Source organism: Elephas maximus, chromosome 1, assembly GCF_024166365.1.
Source record: "Elephas maximus indicus isolate mEleMax1 chromosome 1, mEleMax1 primary haplotype, whole genome shotgun sequence".
Taxonomy (NCBI): Eukaryota; Metazoa; Chordata; class Mammalia; order Proboscidea; family Elephantidae; genus Elephas; species Elephas maximus.
The window spans coordinates 108,430,569-108,446,292 of record NC_064819.1 but is presented as its reverse complement, the minus strand read 5'-3'; positions in this window follow the sequence as shown (position 1 = coordinate 108,446,292).

Below are 15,724 nucleotides of genomic sequence, written 5' to 3'. Positions count from 1 at the left end.
GAGCTGGTCAGACTATACCTAGAGTGTGGGGCCGCTCTGAGGGAACCATGTCTGAAGAGAAATACTGGTAGCTGGGGGCACAACATGGCTGGTGATAGGGGAGGGAGACTTGACAGGCAAGGAAAGGCTGAAGAAATAGAGAACCATTGAGCCCAGGAAATACAAGATACCTGTGCCTGGTGAGACGGGAAAAGGAATATGCCTGCCCTTTGATTCATTGAAGGGCTGACATGCAGAAGCAGAAGGAACATGATAATTTTATTTGCCCCAAGAATAGAACTTGGATCAATGGTTTGGAAAGTACAAGGAGATGAATTTTGGCTCGGCCTCAGGAAGACCTTTCTAATAATTAGAGTGAGATATATTCAAGTAGAGACTGATGATCTAGGATGTTGCACAGGGGATTAACAGAATCTTTGGGATCCATACTCTCAGGTTCACTCCAGGCCCATTGAAACGGAATCCCCACAGTTGAAGCCTAGAAATCTCTTTTACTTATTTATTTTTACCTCAGATGCAGAGACTGAATTAATTACACACCTCAGTTCACAGTATACTATCATCATTGATCTATTCAAAGCCCCCTTTCTAATGCTACTTTTTACTTTTTCTCCTTCATCCTAATCTCCACTTGCATTTCCCACTACACAGTCCCTCTGCCCCAGACCCAGACCCTCATTCTATAGAGTTCTTGTTTGATACAGGTCTTGAAATATGCACCTCTTTGAGCCCTGGTGGTGCAGTGGTTAAGTGCTGTGGCTGCTAACCGAAAAGGTCTGTAGTTCAAATCCACCAGCCACTCCTTGGAAACCCTTTAGGGAGGTTCTTCTCTGTCTGATAGGGTTGCTATGAGTCAGAATCAACTCGATGGCAATGGGTTTGGGTTTTGTATGCTGGGTGATGGTGTTTTCTCCATATTTTGTAATGTATGTAAATGGTGTTATAGAGTAACTCTCCTTCCGTTTCTCACCTTTTTCACTCAACACTCATTATTCAGAAAAGATTGACTATCTCCAGAAATTTTCTCAAAAATAGAAGCTTAACTCTTTTATCTCTGTGGCAGTTATAGATTTTGACTGCAAATTTTTGACACTTCTCCCATTGAGAGGTGGGGTCTATGTTTCCTCCCTTCGAATCCGGGATGGCCTTAGTCATTTGCTTATAACTAGTAGAATACAGCAGAAATGCTGCTATGTGACTTCTAAGACTAGGTCAGAAAAGGTCATGCATCTTCTGCCTGGCTCTCTTGGGACACTCACTCTAGGGGAAGCCAACTGTCATGTAAGAAGTCCAGCTACCCTGAGACTGCCATGCTGGAGAGGTCACGCATAGGTGCCCTGGTCAAAAGCACTAGTTGAGCTCCAAGCCAATAGCCAGCACCAACTGCCAGCTGTATAAGGTGCTATCTTGGATATCTGGTCCTAGCTGACAGCAGACAGAAACTGAATGAGAGATCCCAAATGAGAACTGCCAAGCTGAGCCTTTCCTAAATTCCTGACTCACAAAATCATGAGAAACATAAAATGATTGTTGTTGATACCAGTAAATCAGTTGCTGTTGAGTTGATTCTGACTCATGGTGACCCTATATATTTCAGAACAGAATTGCATTCCAGAAGGTTTTCAATGGCTGTGATCTTTCAGAAGTAGATTGCCAAGAATTTCTTCTGAGGCACCTATGAGTGATTGAAACTGCCAACCTTTCAGTTAGTAGCCAAGAGCATAACCATTAATGCCACCAGGGATTCTTATAGTAAGCACAGTAATTTTAAATATTTGCATGATAACTCTAATGTATGTAGCTTCTGTGGGTCTGTTTCTATTATCTGTTGTTTCTGATGATTTTTCATTGTTATCTGACTCCTCATGTGTGTAATTATTTTTTTGTTGTGTGATGAACATTTTATTTATAGAAGTGTTTATGGAAATAATTTGAGGCCTAGAATAATGTTAACCTTCCTTTAGAGAGGATTCACTTGAGTGGAAAGGGGGCACTAATAATACAGGGTTTCCTGCTTCAGTTTTAAGGATTGAGTGATTGAAAACTGAGCTGTCTACTTCTGGTTCACCCTTAACTCCTAGAGTGTAGCCCTGTGGAGTCCCTATCCAAAAAGAAGAGGGTCACTATGTCCCACCCCTTTGCAAGCCTGAAACCCCAATCTATGTCCTCCTAGCCCCACAAGGTTGCCAAAACAGCTGTTTGGTTTCTTGGACTCTCTTAGCCAACTCCTACTGTTTGTCCTAATGGACAAACACCCTCAGGGAAAAAGTGGCCCCAAACACTGCTCATACTTCCCTAGGTCTCATTAATGGCCCAGAAATTCTTCACTATCTTGTTAGCTCTCTGATTCCCTCAAGAAGATTTTTAAAATATTTTGTCCAGCTATTCTAATTGTCCTCAATGGGAGCCTTGGTCTAAATTACCTAAAAAAAAAAAAAAACCTAGTCTACTATAATTAACTCTTATTACTTAATTCTTCGAATGTTAAAAACATAAAGAAAAATTAAATCAGGTTCTTTGAAAGTCCTTGCAAAAATGTAATACAAGCTCTCAGACCTTCTTACACAGAAATTGACCGTGATCCAATTTTTCACTGAAGACTCAGGGTCCTCTTGAAGAATATACCCCACTGTAAGTGAAACAGGGATGCCCTTAGGAGCCAGGTTATATCATTCACTTTACCCCTACCCAGGATGTCTCCAGACTACTATAATTTTTTTCAGTTCTTGGGTCTGCTTTTTACAGTGTGTATCTTCCCCACCTGGTATCTTTTGCTGTCAATGAGCATATCCTTAACAGCCTTTTCTCATTCTGATTTTATTCTTCTGGTACATGTGTAAATTAGATAACCAAGCATGCTAGAATACAGTGTCAAGTAAGAGTAGATAGGCTCCGAGTTTAAGTAGGGAAAAATCTGTAAGCAAAATTCTAAAGTGTAATTGTCAGACTGGAAGCATCTTCAGTCTGCTCAGAAGCCCTTTGATCTCAGTTCTAGTTCTCCAGAGAGTGGAGGTTGTCAAACACTTGCCTCTGGATAAGTGCTGCATTTGCCCTGACTTAGGTACCCCCACTGGAAGCAGGGAGTTTGGGGGCATAAGCAGTATCCTGAGAAGCTCAGGGGCTTTGGCCAACCCTCAGTCTCCCCTCTGTTGTTTCCCAGGCCCCACCCTGTCTCCTGGCCAAAGAGGCTCAAGAAATCCTGGCAGAGACTGCTGTTCCCTGTGGCCCTGCGGAGATGACCACTTCATGGGGAGTGGAGAGAGGAAGGAGGAGAACAGTGAAAAGAAAGGTTCTCTTTCAGGCTTAAGATGATGTGGAGTGGCCACCCCACAGCCTGCCAAGAGCTGACTCACCGGGCTGGGACGAGGCACTACAGGTGCACCCAGGCCAGCAGACAATAGGCGCCTGTTGCAAACAGCCCCGCACCCCAGATAGAAGGCAGTGGTCAAACAGAGGCAGCCTCTGAGGGAGCTCAGGGGCTGGAAGAGTGGCAGGAGAGGTCCCAGCCTGGGAAGCGGCCATTCTCCAACCTTCTACGGCTTGACTCTGAGCACTTACGACTGTGGGGACCCTGTGATTTCATGGTTGGGGGACAGGGGCACTGAACCTGGAGGCTGGAGGCCTGGGGCAGCCTCTAATGTGGGCCTCATCTCCCAGCCCTTAATTTCTGGTTCAAACTGCCGCTGACACGCTTGGTGATGTTGGAGAAGGCACACACCCTTTCTCAGTCTTATTTTATTCATCTCGGGGTAGAAGTGGAAGAAAATCCAGAACTGGTCAGGGGGATAGATGTTGGATCTGAAAGTGCTCTCAGCTGGAAACAATAATAGCTTACATGGATGGAGGAGGCCCTGGGTGGCACAAATGGTTAGCACTCTATTATGAGCAGAAAGGCTGACTGTTTGAACTCACCCAGGGGCACCTTAGAAGACAGGCGTGGCCATCTGCTTCCACAGCCTTGGAAATCCTATGGAGCAGTTCTGCTCTGCACAAAGGGGGTCGCCATGAGTCAGAACCGACTCGAACATCAACTAACAACACTTACTCTGAGCCCTTCACCTGCAGTATCTCTTGAAATCTTTACCATCCTATGAAATAGGTGCTATTATTGGCCCCATTTTACAGATGAGAAAACTGAGGCACAGTTGGCCCAAAGATGCAGAACTGAGAGCTAGGTTTCAAAGCCAGAGCTGTGTGAGTCTGGAACCCATACTAACCATACAGCCACCCAAGTAGAGCAGGACACAGCATCCCACGTCTTGGCAAACACAGGGCCTGCTCTAGGCATCTGGCAGGGCCAATGGAGTGAAATGGTCCAGAAGCTTCCTGGAGGAGGGGGAGATTGAGCAGCTCCCAGCATGGAAGTGGGCATTGTAGGAAGTAAGGGCTGATGGGGGCTGGCGGCTGACACTTGGGATTCTTAGGGGACTCTTGCATTTGGCAGATTGAGGGTAGGGGGTGGAAGAGTGGGGAGGAAGCTTTGATCCTGGCCCTCTTCAGCCCTGGCGGAGTGACCTGGGAGTTCCTTCAGGGCTGGGTGCCAGGGCAGGCTGTGCACTGCTCTGTCCGTTGCTAGCTGTGTGGACTTGGGCAAGTTCCAGAGACTTCCTATGCCTCCGTTTTCTCATCTGTAAAATGGAAATTATAATACCAACTTTGTGAGGTTTTAATCATAATATAATCTAATTAAATGTAGTGATCCATGTAGCATGCTTAGCACAGTGCCAGTACCCCCTCACCTATGCTTCTCTTCTCCAGGCTGAGGAAGCTTCACTATTCTTATCTTTCCTCCTGGACTGGGAGTCAGAGGCCTCCTTTGCCTAGTGTTTGCATCTCTGAAGTTCTCTGTGGCCCAAACCACCCCTCCCCGTCAGAGTGAACTCCCTGAGGCAGGCCCAGCTCCTTCTTACCTGTGTCCCCTCTGTCTCTGGTACCCTGTAGGGCCTAACGTGGCCTGTGCTCCCTGATTCCTCTGCCAGGGGACCCCAGCCTGGGGCACCCCAGAGCTCTTTCTCTGCCTTTGCCCTGGATGGCAGGAGGTGAGGTGTCAATGCCCCAAAGTTGAATGTCTGGAGACCTGGGTTCAAGGCTGGCTCTATCTCACTTAATGATTGGGTCAGCCACAGGCCTCTCTGAGTTTTTCTGTCTGTAAAGCAAGGCTGTGTTGGAGCCCACTCACACGGTGGTGGTGGGGGGGGGTGCCTCTAGGGTGAGCTAAGATGAGGCAGAACTCCTGTCTCTCCTGCCTTTCTCTGACTCCCCGCCCCTGCAGTCTCCATCCACTTCCCTCCCTCCTCTCTCTCCTATTCATCTCTCTCCCCTCTTGTCCAGAGGCCTCTGGGGGTCTCCTGCCTGTGGAAAGGGAACCTCTGCCCTCCCTTGGTGGAGGACAGGGGCTTGATAAGGAACTAGGAGAGCAAATCCAGCCTGTGTGTTAATCCTTCCCTGCTCTGAGCCGCCAGGGAGGTGGGCAGAGTGAGGCTCGTCCCAGGACCAGCCACGTCTAGACCAGCACTATCAAGGAGACAGACGATTAGCCAATTAGCCCGAAGGAAACCAGGGCTGGCTCCTGGGGGCTTGGGCTACAGTCTCCAGGGAGCAGTTCCAGTGAGCAGGGGTAGCCGTGGGGCCATACCCAGAGTCCACAGGGTACCCAGGGGAGGGGACTTCCTGTCTGTCAAATACAAGGGAGGAGACAGCAGTGGACAGCAGGGTAGGGCCCCCCCTCACAAAGTCCTCCAGCCTGGCCTTCTAGGCATGAATCCTGTAATGACAACAGGGACTTGGCACAAAGCCAGTGCTAGGTAACCATTAAAAAAAAATTTTTTTTTTTATTCTTGCTGTTGTGACTCGACAGCAGTGGGGTGGGGTTTGTTATTTCTATGATGCATTCAGCATCTTCTACGTGACAGTATCTATATGAAGGCATACTCTTAACTCCATGTTAAGGATGGGGAGAAACTGAGTGGAGATTCAAACCCAGGTCTGTGTGTTGCCAAACTCATCTCTCTCAAATATTACCCTTTGCTGTGTTTGTGCCTCCCTGGGTCATCTGGGGGCACTTGTTGAAAATGCAAATTTCCTAACCACCCCCAGGCCTTCTCTGTCAGGATTTTGGGGAGGTAGGTGGGTAGAGGGGAAATCCCGGGAACCTGTATTTTATGAGCTCCTGGGCCCCCCCGCCACCACCACCGTGGCTGAATTTGATGCAGGAGGTCTGCAGAAGTGACTCTGAGAAACTCAGACCTATAAGGGTCGCTATATAGGATCACTGTATAGAGTCACTGTGTAGGGTCGCCATATAGGGTCGCTATGAGTCCGAATCAACTCAATGGCAGTGGGTTTGGTTTTGGTTTATGAGACCTAAGGTAGAAACTATGAACAGACACCACCCTGTTTGCCACCTTCCCCTCTCCCAGTGCACCCTTGAAGTTGCCTGGGTCAGGGGAGTCTAACCCCTTTGGGATGGGAGTTCTTTCCAGCCACTTCCCTCTCTCATCCACTGAGGAAAACTAAGTCTCTCTGTCATCCCTTCAGATATATGCAATGTGTGTGTGTGGGGTGGGGACCATCTCCTGCTGAGGGGTCTGGCACCCCCTGCTCGCCAGCCTGGCAGTGCTGGCTTCTTGAGTCCCTTCTCTGCATCTGTGATTGGGAAGCCACAGAGGGGGCTCTGGGCTGCTGTGGGACCAGCCAGAACCCCAGGAGAAGGATGTTGCCCTCAGGCCTCCGAGTTCCCACATTTGGGCCACCAGCACCCACGGGCTGGCTCAGTCCAGATCTGTTTCTCATCAGACTCTCAGGTGCTTGAGGAAACCGAGGCTTGAGGCTGGCCAGCGGCCTTGAGTTTTGGAAGGAAGAGAAGGCCAAATCCTCAAGTTCCCAAGTCCTCAGCACTCACTGGCCTGCACAGGCTCCCACAGGCTCATACACACAAGTGGGAATCGGCAGGAACATGGAGTCCTGTGCAAACACCTGCATGCTCCTGAGGCTCAGGTGTGGCCTGGGTTACAGACCTTGGTGGCCCAGGGAGGCAGAAGGCCTGGTCTGAGAAGACCTCACCATGGCTGGGCTCAGCTTCTCCCAGCTCCATCCCTTCTTCCTCAGGCTGCTTGACCCCAGGACAGCTCATAGGGCATTGGAGCTGGAAGGTTCTCCTTTCCTACCTGCCCTAGAGTGGCTCCTAGACTGATGGGGGAGGCCCACCAGGTCTGAGGAACCTCCATGATGAAGCCTGCTCTGTCCTCTGTCCCCCACGGGACCCTGAATCATGGTCCTCACACAGTGAAGGACAAGATCTGGTATCCAGAGAGGACTCACTTAGTTGCTGGGTAGGGCCAGGCAGGCACAGGTCAGAGGCAAGGGCCCCGCTCTTAGCAGCAGGCCTGGACTGACCCCTCTGGACCCTGAGAGGTGCCTCCTCCCTGGTTAACTTCAGAGACACGGCTGACACCATATCAGTGGTCATAACTCAGGCTTGGAGGGGGGCAGGGTGGGCCTGAAGGTGAGTGGGGAACATCCCTATAACTAGGCTGTGAGGCAATCTAGAGGGGTTTAAGAGCTCAGTTTGTATTTAGGTCAGACCTTTACTAGCTGAGCCCTCAGGCAAATTATTTAACATCTCTGTGCCTCAATTCCACCCTCTGTGAAACGGGGAGAATAATAGCCCTGCCTGGTAGGGTCCTGGTAGAATTAAATGAGGGATTACATGCAAAACATTTAGAATACAGACAGACCCCAGGTTATGAACAAACGATTTACATACATACAACAACTTGTAGTTATGAACCAATCCCATGAAGCCTATTATACTGAAAATTCAAGGTACACACAATGGTTTGTAATAACAAACGGGTGCTACTTTGCAAACCGCATCAAAATATTATTATTACTGTATTATGTTGAACATGTACGTGAAAGTGTTTGTTTAATGTTTTATGCACAGAAAATTTCACTATATACTGTATACTGAGACAAACATTAAACTAACTGAGGTTAGATACGAACTGTACCGAAATGTCCTGATTTACGAACAAATTCGACTTAAAGACAGATTTAGGAATGGAACTTGTTTGTAATCCAAGGGATGCCTATAGTGTCTGGCACACAGTAAGACCTCAATAGGTGTTAGGTGTTACAGTTATAGACTAGAGTAAGCCAAAACTCACCCTGTTTTGTCGTTATTGTTAGTTGCTGTTGAGTCAGTTCTAACTCACAGTGACCTATGTGCAACAGAACAAAATGCTGCCAGGTCCTGTGCCATCCTCACAATTGTTGCTATGTTTGAGCCCATTGTTGCAGCCACTGTGATAATCTATCTGGTTGAAAGTCTTCCTCTTTTTTGCTGACCCTCTACTAAGAGTGAGGTCCTTCTCCAGGGGTTGGTCCTTACTGATAACGTGTCCAAAGAACGTGATGAAGTCTTGCCATCCTCGCTTCTAAGGAGCATTCTCACTGCACTTCTTCCAAGACAGTTTTGTTTGTTCTTCTGGCAGTCCATGGTATATTTAATATTCTTCGCCAACACCATAATTCAAATGCATCAATTCTTCTTTGGTTTTCCTTATTCATTGTTCAACTTTTGCATGTGTATGAGGCAATTGATAATATCATGGCTTGGGTTAGATGCACCTTAGTCCTCAAAGTGACATCTTTGCTTTCTAACACTTTAGAAAGGCCTTTTGCAGCCAATTTGCCCAATGCTATATGTCCATGATTTCTTTTTTTTGCAAAATATAGAAATGTATTTATTCATGCATTTCCTTAATAACATCTTTGACTATCTTCTTTTTTTTTTTTAATTTTTATTGTACTTTAAGTGAAAGTTCACAAATCAGGTCAGTCTCTCATACAAAAATTTATATACACCTTGTTATATATTCCTAGTTGCTCTCCCCCTAATGAGATAACAAACTCCATCTCTCCGTCCTCTATTTCCGTGTCCATTCAGCCAGCTTCTGTCCCTCTCTGCCTTCTCATCTCGCCTCTAGACAGGAGCTGCCCACATTGTGTCATGTGCCTACTTGAGCCAAGAAGCTCACTCCTCACCAGTATCATTTTCTATCTTATCGTCCAGTCCAATCCCTGTCTGAAGAGTTGGCTTCGGGGATGGTTCCTGTCTTGGGCTCGGGACCATGACCTCCGGGGTACTTCTAGTCTCAATCAGACTATTAAGTCTGGTCTTTTTATGAGAATTTGAGGTCTGCATCCCACTGCTCTCCTGCTCCCTCAGGGGTTCTCTGTTGTGTTGCCTGTCAGGGCAGTCGTCAGTTGTAGCCGGACACCATCTAGTTCTTCTAGTCTCAGGCTGATGCAGTCTCTGATTTATGTGGCCCTTTCTGTCTCTTGGGCTCGTAATTACCTTGTGTCCTTGCTGTTCTTCATTCTCTCTTGCTCCAGGTGTGTTGGGACCAATTGATACATCTCAGATGGCCACTTGCTGGCGTTTAAGACCCCAGATGCCACTCTCCAAAATGGGATGCAGAATGTTTTCTTAATAGATTTTATTATGCCAATTGACCCAGATGTCCCCTGAAACCATTATCCCCAAACCCCCACCCCTGCTACACTGGCCCTCGAAGCATTCGGTTTATTCAGTAAACTTTGCTTTTGGTTTAGTCCAGTTGTGCTGACCTCTCCTGTACCATGTGTTATCTTTCCTTTCACCTAAAATAGTTTTTGTCTACTATCTAATTAGTGAATGCCCCTCTCCCTCCCTCCCTCCCTCCCACTCTCATAACCATCAAAGAATATTTCCTTCTGTGTTTAAACTATTTCTTGAGTTCTTATAATCGTGGCCTCATACAATATTTGTCCTTTGGCAACTGACTCATTTCACTCAGCATAATGCCTTCCAGATTCCTCCATGTTAGGAAATGTTTCATGGATTCATCATTGTTCTTCATTGATGTGTCATATCCCATTGTGTGAATATACCATAATTTATTTATCCATTCATCCATCGGTGGGGCACCTTGGTTGCTTCCATCTTTTTCTATTGTAAACAGTGCTGCAATGAACGTGGGCCCTTTGATTTCTTGATTGCTGCTTTCTTGGGTGTTGATTGTGGATCCAAGTAAAATGAAACCCTTGACAACTTCAATCTTTTCTCCATTTTATCATGATGTTTCTTATTGGCCCAGTTGTGAGGATTTGTGTTTTCTTTATGTTGAGGTGTAATCCATACTGAAGGCTGTTTTGCCTTTGATCTTCTTCAGTAAGTTCTTCAAGTCCTTTTCACTTTCAGCAAGTAAGGTTTTGTCATCTGTATATCAAAGGTTGTTAATGAGTCTTCCTCCAATCATGAGCCCACGTTTTTCTTTGTAATAGTCCAGCTTCTCAGATTATTTGCTCAGGATACAGAGTGAATAAGTATGGTGAAAGGATACAACACTGACACACAAATTTCCTGATTTTAAACCATGCAGTATCCCCTTGTTCTGTTTAAATGACTGCCTCTTGTTCTCTATACAGCTCCGCATGAGCTAATTAAGTGTTTTGGAATTCCCATTCTTCGCAATGTTATCTATAATTTGTTATGGTCCACACAGTCAAAAGCCTTTGCAAAGTCAATAAAACACAGGTAAACATCTTTCTGGTATTCTCTGCTTTCAGCCAAGATCCATCTGACTTTAGCAATGATATCCCTTGTTCCATATCCTCTTCGGAATCTGGCTTGAATTTCTGGCAGCTCCCTCTCGATGTGCTCCTGCAACTGTTTTTGAATTATTTTCAGCTTAATTTTACTTGCATATGGTATTAATGATATCGTTCAATAATTTTTGCATTTCATTGGATCACTTTTCTTTGGAATGGGCACGAATGTGGATCTTTTCCAATAGGTTGGTCAGGTAACTGTCTTCCAAATTTCTTGGCGTAGACGAGTGAGCACTTCCAGCATTGCATCCATTTGGTATTCTATCTGTTTCTGGACCTTTGTTTTTCGCCAATTCCTTCAGTGCAGCTTGGACTTCTTCCTTCACTACCATCGGTTCTTGATCATATGCTACCTCCTGAAATGGTTGAATGTCAACCGATTCTTTTTGGTGCAGTGACTCTGTATATTCATTCCTCCCATCTTTTGATAGAACACTTGAAGATTAACATCCTAGGCATTAGTAAGCTGAAATGAATGAATAGTATTAGCTGTTTTGAATTGGACAATTATATGGTCTACCATGCCAGGAATCACAAATTGAAGAGGAATGGTGTTGAATTCATCTTCAAAAGGAACATTTTAAGATCTGTCCTGAAGTACAATACTGTCAGTGATAGTATAAAATCCATAAGCCTACAAAGAAGACCAGTTAATACAAACATTATTCAAATTTATGCACCAATGCTAATGCCAAAGATGAAGAAATTGAAGACTTTTACCAATTTCTGAGGTATGAAATTGATCAAACATGCAATCAAGATGCATAGATAATTACTGGTGATTGGAATGGGAAAGTTGGAAACACAAAAGAAGGATCAGTAGTTGGAAAATATGGCCTTGGTGATAGAAATGACACCAGAGAGTTTATGACAGAATTTTGCAAGACCAACAAATTCTTCATTGCAAATAACCTTTTTTCAACAACATAAACAACGAGTATACATATGGACCTCACTGGGTGGAACACACAGGAATCACATCCACTATATCTATGAAACGAGAGGATGAAGAAGTTCAATAACATCAGTCAGAACAAGGCCAGCGGCTGACTGCAGAACAGACCATCAATTGCTCATATACAAGTTCAAGTTGAAGCTGAAGAAAATTAAAACAATCCATGAGAACCAAGGTGCTATCTTGAGTATATCCCACCTGAATTTAGAGACAATCTCAAGAATACATTTGCTGCATTGATCATTAATTACTGAATACCAGACATGTTGTGGGATGACATCAAGGACATCATACATGAAGAAAGCAAAAGGTTATTAAAAAGACAGGAAAGGAAGAAAAGATCGAAATGGATGTCGGAAGACACTCTGAAACTTGCTCTTAAACATAGAGTAGATCAACAGAACAGAAGAAATAATGAAGTAAATGAGCTGAACAGAAGATATTAAAGGGTGACTTGAGAAGACAAAATAAAATATGATGAAGTGTGCAAAGACCTGGAGTTAGAAAACCAAACGGGAAGAACATGCTTAGCATTTCTCAAGCTGAATGAACTGAAAGAAGAAATTCAAGCCTCAAGTTGCAATACTGAAAGATTCTATGGGCAAAAAATTGAATGACACAGGAAGCATCAAAAGAAGATGGAAGGAATACACAGAGTCAGTGTACCAAAAAGAATTGGTCGATGTTCAAAACTCACCCTAAAGGGCTTTAATTGGCTGTTGACATTTGGTTTCTTCCCCTGGACTCTGAGCTTCCAGACCCTTTACCTTCTGTGCTTGGCACATCATTGTGATTGATGGCTGCCATAGGGTTGGCCACTGACTGACTGATGGTGACCTCATGCATCATGGAACAAAATGCTGACCAGTCCTGCATCACTCCCATGACTGGCTATGGATTAGAGTGTTGTGATCATAGGATTTTCATTGGTTGATTTTCAGAAGTAGGTGACCAGACCTTTCTTCCTAGTTTGTCTTAGCCTGGAAACTCCACTGAAATCTGTTCAGCATCACAGCAACACTCAAGCCTCCACTAACAGGTGGTGGCTGTGCATGAGGTGCGTTGGCCGGGAATTGAACCCAGGCCTCCTGCATGGAAGGCAAGAACTCCACCACTGAACCACCACTGCCTCCTGGCACATCTTAGGACTCAAAACTACTTGTTGAAAGGATGAACATATGAGCAAGGGAATGAAGGCAAGCAGGGCATCAACAGAAACCTCCTGGAAGAGGCAGCATTGAGGGAGGGCTGTGTTCTGACTGGGCAGTGGGGGAGGAGAGCTGAGGCACAGGCAGGAGGACTCTGGCCTGACCGGTGTCCACCAGGGCTGTGAGGGGAGACTTTTAAGGACAAGAGAGTCCAGCCAGGCCTGAGGTAGGGGTCAAGGCAGGAGGGTGAGCCTGGACGGAGACTGAGCTGGCTGGAACTCACCAAAGGGGCTGGACAGTCTGTGCCCCTGTTCTGGGGGACAGGTTGGGGGCTGGATCCGGGCTACTTGCTGAGATGAGGACAGATGGGAAGAAGGTGGGAGGGACAGCTGGGGCCCTTCAGCTTAACCTTCTCTTCCTCCTCTGCCGGTCACAGCCATTTATGGAGCCTGCACTCTTGTCACTGGGAGAAAAACCAGTCTCCCTCTGCAGACTCTTCAACCAGTGGAGAAACAAGTGTTGGAGATAAGAGGAATTTAAACAAATCAACTTCCCTACAGGAGACTTAAAGAGGGAAAAGGTTGTGAGCTTTCTCTCTTTTCCTTCCGTCCTTCGTTTTTTTCTTCCTTCTTTCTTTTTCTTTTCTCTCTCCCTACTTCCGTCCTTTTTTTCTGCCCTTCCTTTTTTTTATCCAGTTTTTCTGAACAACCCATCCCCTAGGCCAAAAAAAAAAAACCAAAAACTAAAACCCACATCCTCTATCACGGTGTCATCCTGTGCTGACCACTGAGGACTGATAGGAGGTTTTATTGGCCTGAAGAACTCAGTGGTCACCCTGTCCATTCCCCTGCCCCCTGGTGTGAATGCATGTAAATCCCCCAGGTGGACAGCAGATGCCCTGTTTCCCTTGGAGACACCCTGTGACCTGTGCTCTGGACCATTCTTCTGTCTAGCTGGGCAGAGCTCTGGGGAATGATGCTCACTCTAGACCCTGAAGACCTGACCAAAGATCCAGGAACCAAGCAGAGGCTGTCTTGGGGGCAGGTCTGGCAGGATGGTGGAGAAAAGCCCTGTGCTCAGGGAGCCCTAGTCTGAAGGGGGAGACACAGCCCTGCCCTTGGGGAACCCCCATGTGAGAGGGAGACATAGCCCTGCACAGAGGGATTTCCAATCTAAGGGGTAGGTAGAGAAATACATCATAAATATCAGCCCATTTCTTCACTTTTGGGGCAGGAGTGGAGGAGTGAGCCCCCCGAATCTGTGTCACGCAGGAGGTGAGTGAGAGCATGTGTAGGCTGTCAAGTTGAGGGGAAAAGCTGACATCCCAGGGTACCCATTTGCAGATCCCTCATAGTTCCTAGGTCCCTCTCTCCCTTTGCTGTCCCCAGCCTGACTCTGAACAACAGGGAGGGTCACTGGAGTCCAGCGTCCCCTCTGTGCTGGGGAGAATTCAGGCTGGAGAAGCAAGAGGTTGGGAGAGGCCTTCTGAGTGGCTTTCTGGAGTCTGGCAGGCGAGTGACCACAGGAGATAAGCCGCCTGAGATAAGGGGCATTCATGCCACCTCAATTAGTGGAGAGCCTGTCGGTGACAAGCTGAGCCTCGCACGGCCTGGTGTGTGTGTGGTGGGGAGATGGGGGGTGGACAGGGTTCAGGAGTTCCCGCCTGAGGTCAGGGCTGGTGGGGCCTTCAGATGCAGCCCCCAGCTCCTCCTGTCTCTATTCACATGGAAACATTGCCATTCCCTGACACTCGAGCATCTCCAACAGATCTCATTAAGATGGAGATGATGTGGATGGAATTGGAATGGGGGGGGCTGTGTCTGGATTTCCAGCAGCTTCTTGACACCTCCTCTAGATCAGGATCAGGCTAATTGCATTTCATAATTAGCATCTGGGGACTGTCAGCAGCCACACCCATTGGGCACTCACTGAAGCTCACACCACCCTACTAGGCAAATGGGGGGCTCCCTGGGGAGGGATGTATGTGAGCTTCAGGGAGGCAGAGTTGTCTGTGGCCTCTCCAGGACAGAGGATGCCACTGTGGCCCAGATGACGAGCTTGGGTTGTCTGTAGTAGTACCTATTGCTGTCAAGTCAATGCTGACTCACAGTGACCCTATAGGACAGAGTGGAACTGCACCATAGGGTTTTCAAGGAGCAGCTGGTGGACTCGAACTGCCGGCCTTTTGGCTAGCAGCCAAGCTCTTAACCACTGCACCACCAGGGCGACATATGCAAATGTCAACACTGGGAAGATCCTCATGGTACAGAAGGGGAGACTGAGACTCAGGGAAGGACTTGCCTAGGGCTGCACAGTACCTGAGGGGTCCTAACTCTCTCTCCTGCTCCACACTGTATAAGAACCATGGGCGTCAGCTGTCCACTCTCCTCTGTATATGTGCACACTTGCCCACATGCAGGTGTGCTTGTGGGCATGATCTCCAGGCCAGCAGCTGGGGCCCAGCCCTGGAAGGGGTCTGAAGCTCAGTCCTGTCTGGGCCCCGGCCCTCTGGCCAGCCGAGCAACCCACATGGGATGGCCCTCAGACTTCCAGGCGACACTCACTCATCACTCGATTAGCTGCTCCCCCACTGACAGTCCACAGACGCTTCTCATTCTGGCCTGGCGATTCCCTAGGTCCGGCAAGAGCATCCAGGACATGGTTCAGTTTATGAGTCCTCAGGGACAGCCAAGCTCACAGCAATTTTAGCCAGAGCACAACATGGTCTGGCAGGCAGATTGGCTCTCAGGAAAATCTCATTTTCCTTTTACCAGGCCATGCCACAGAGAAACACTGAGGTTTTCTGCAGCTGGGCCTTGCCTTGTCTTCCCTTCCAGAAGGGGGAGCAAAAGTCATTGGGACAGCCAGTTGAGGGGAGGGGGAGCAATGACATAAACCAAAGTGCCTGGAATAAATATGGATAGAGCATGCTTTATGCAAATATATACAAATAGGCATGTAAATA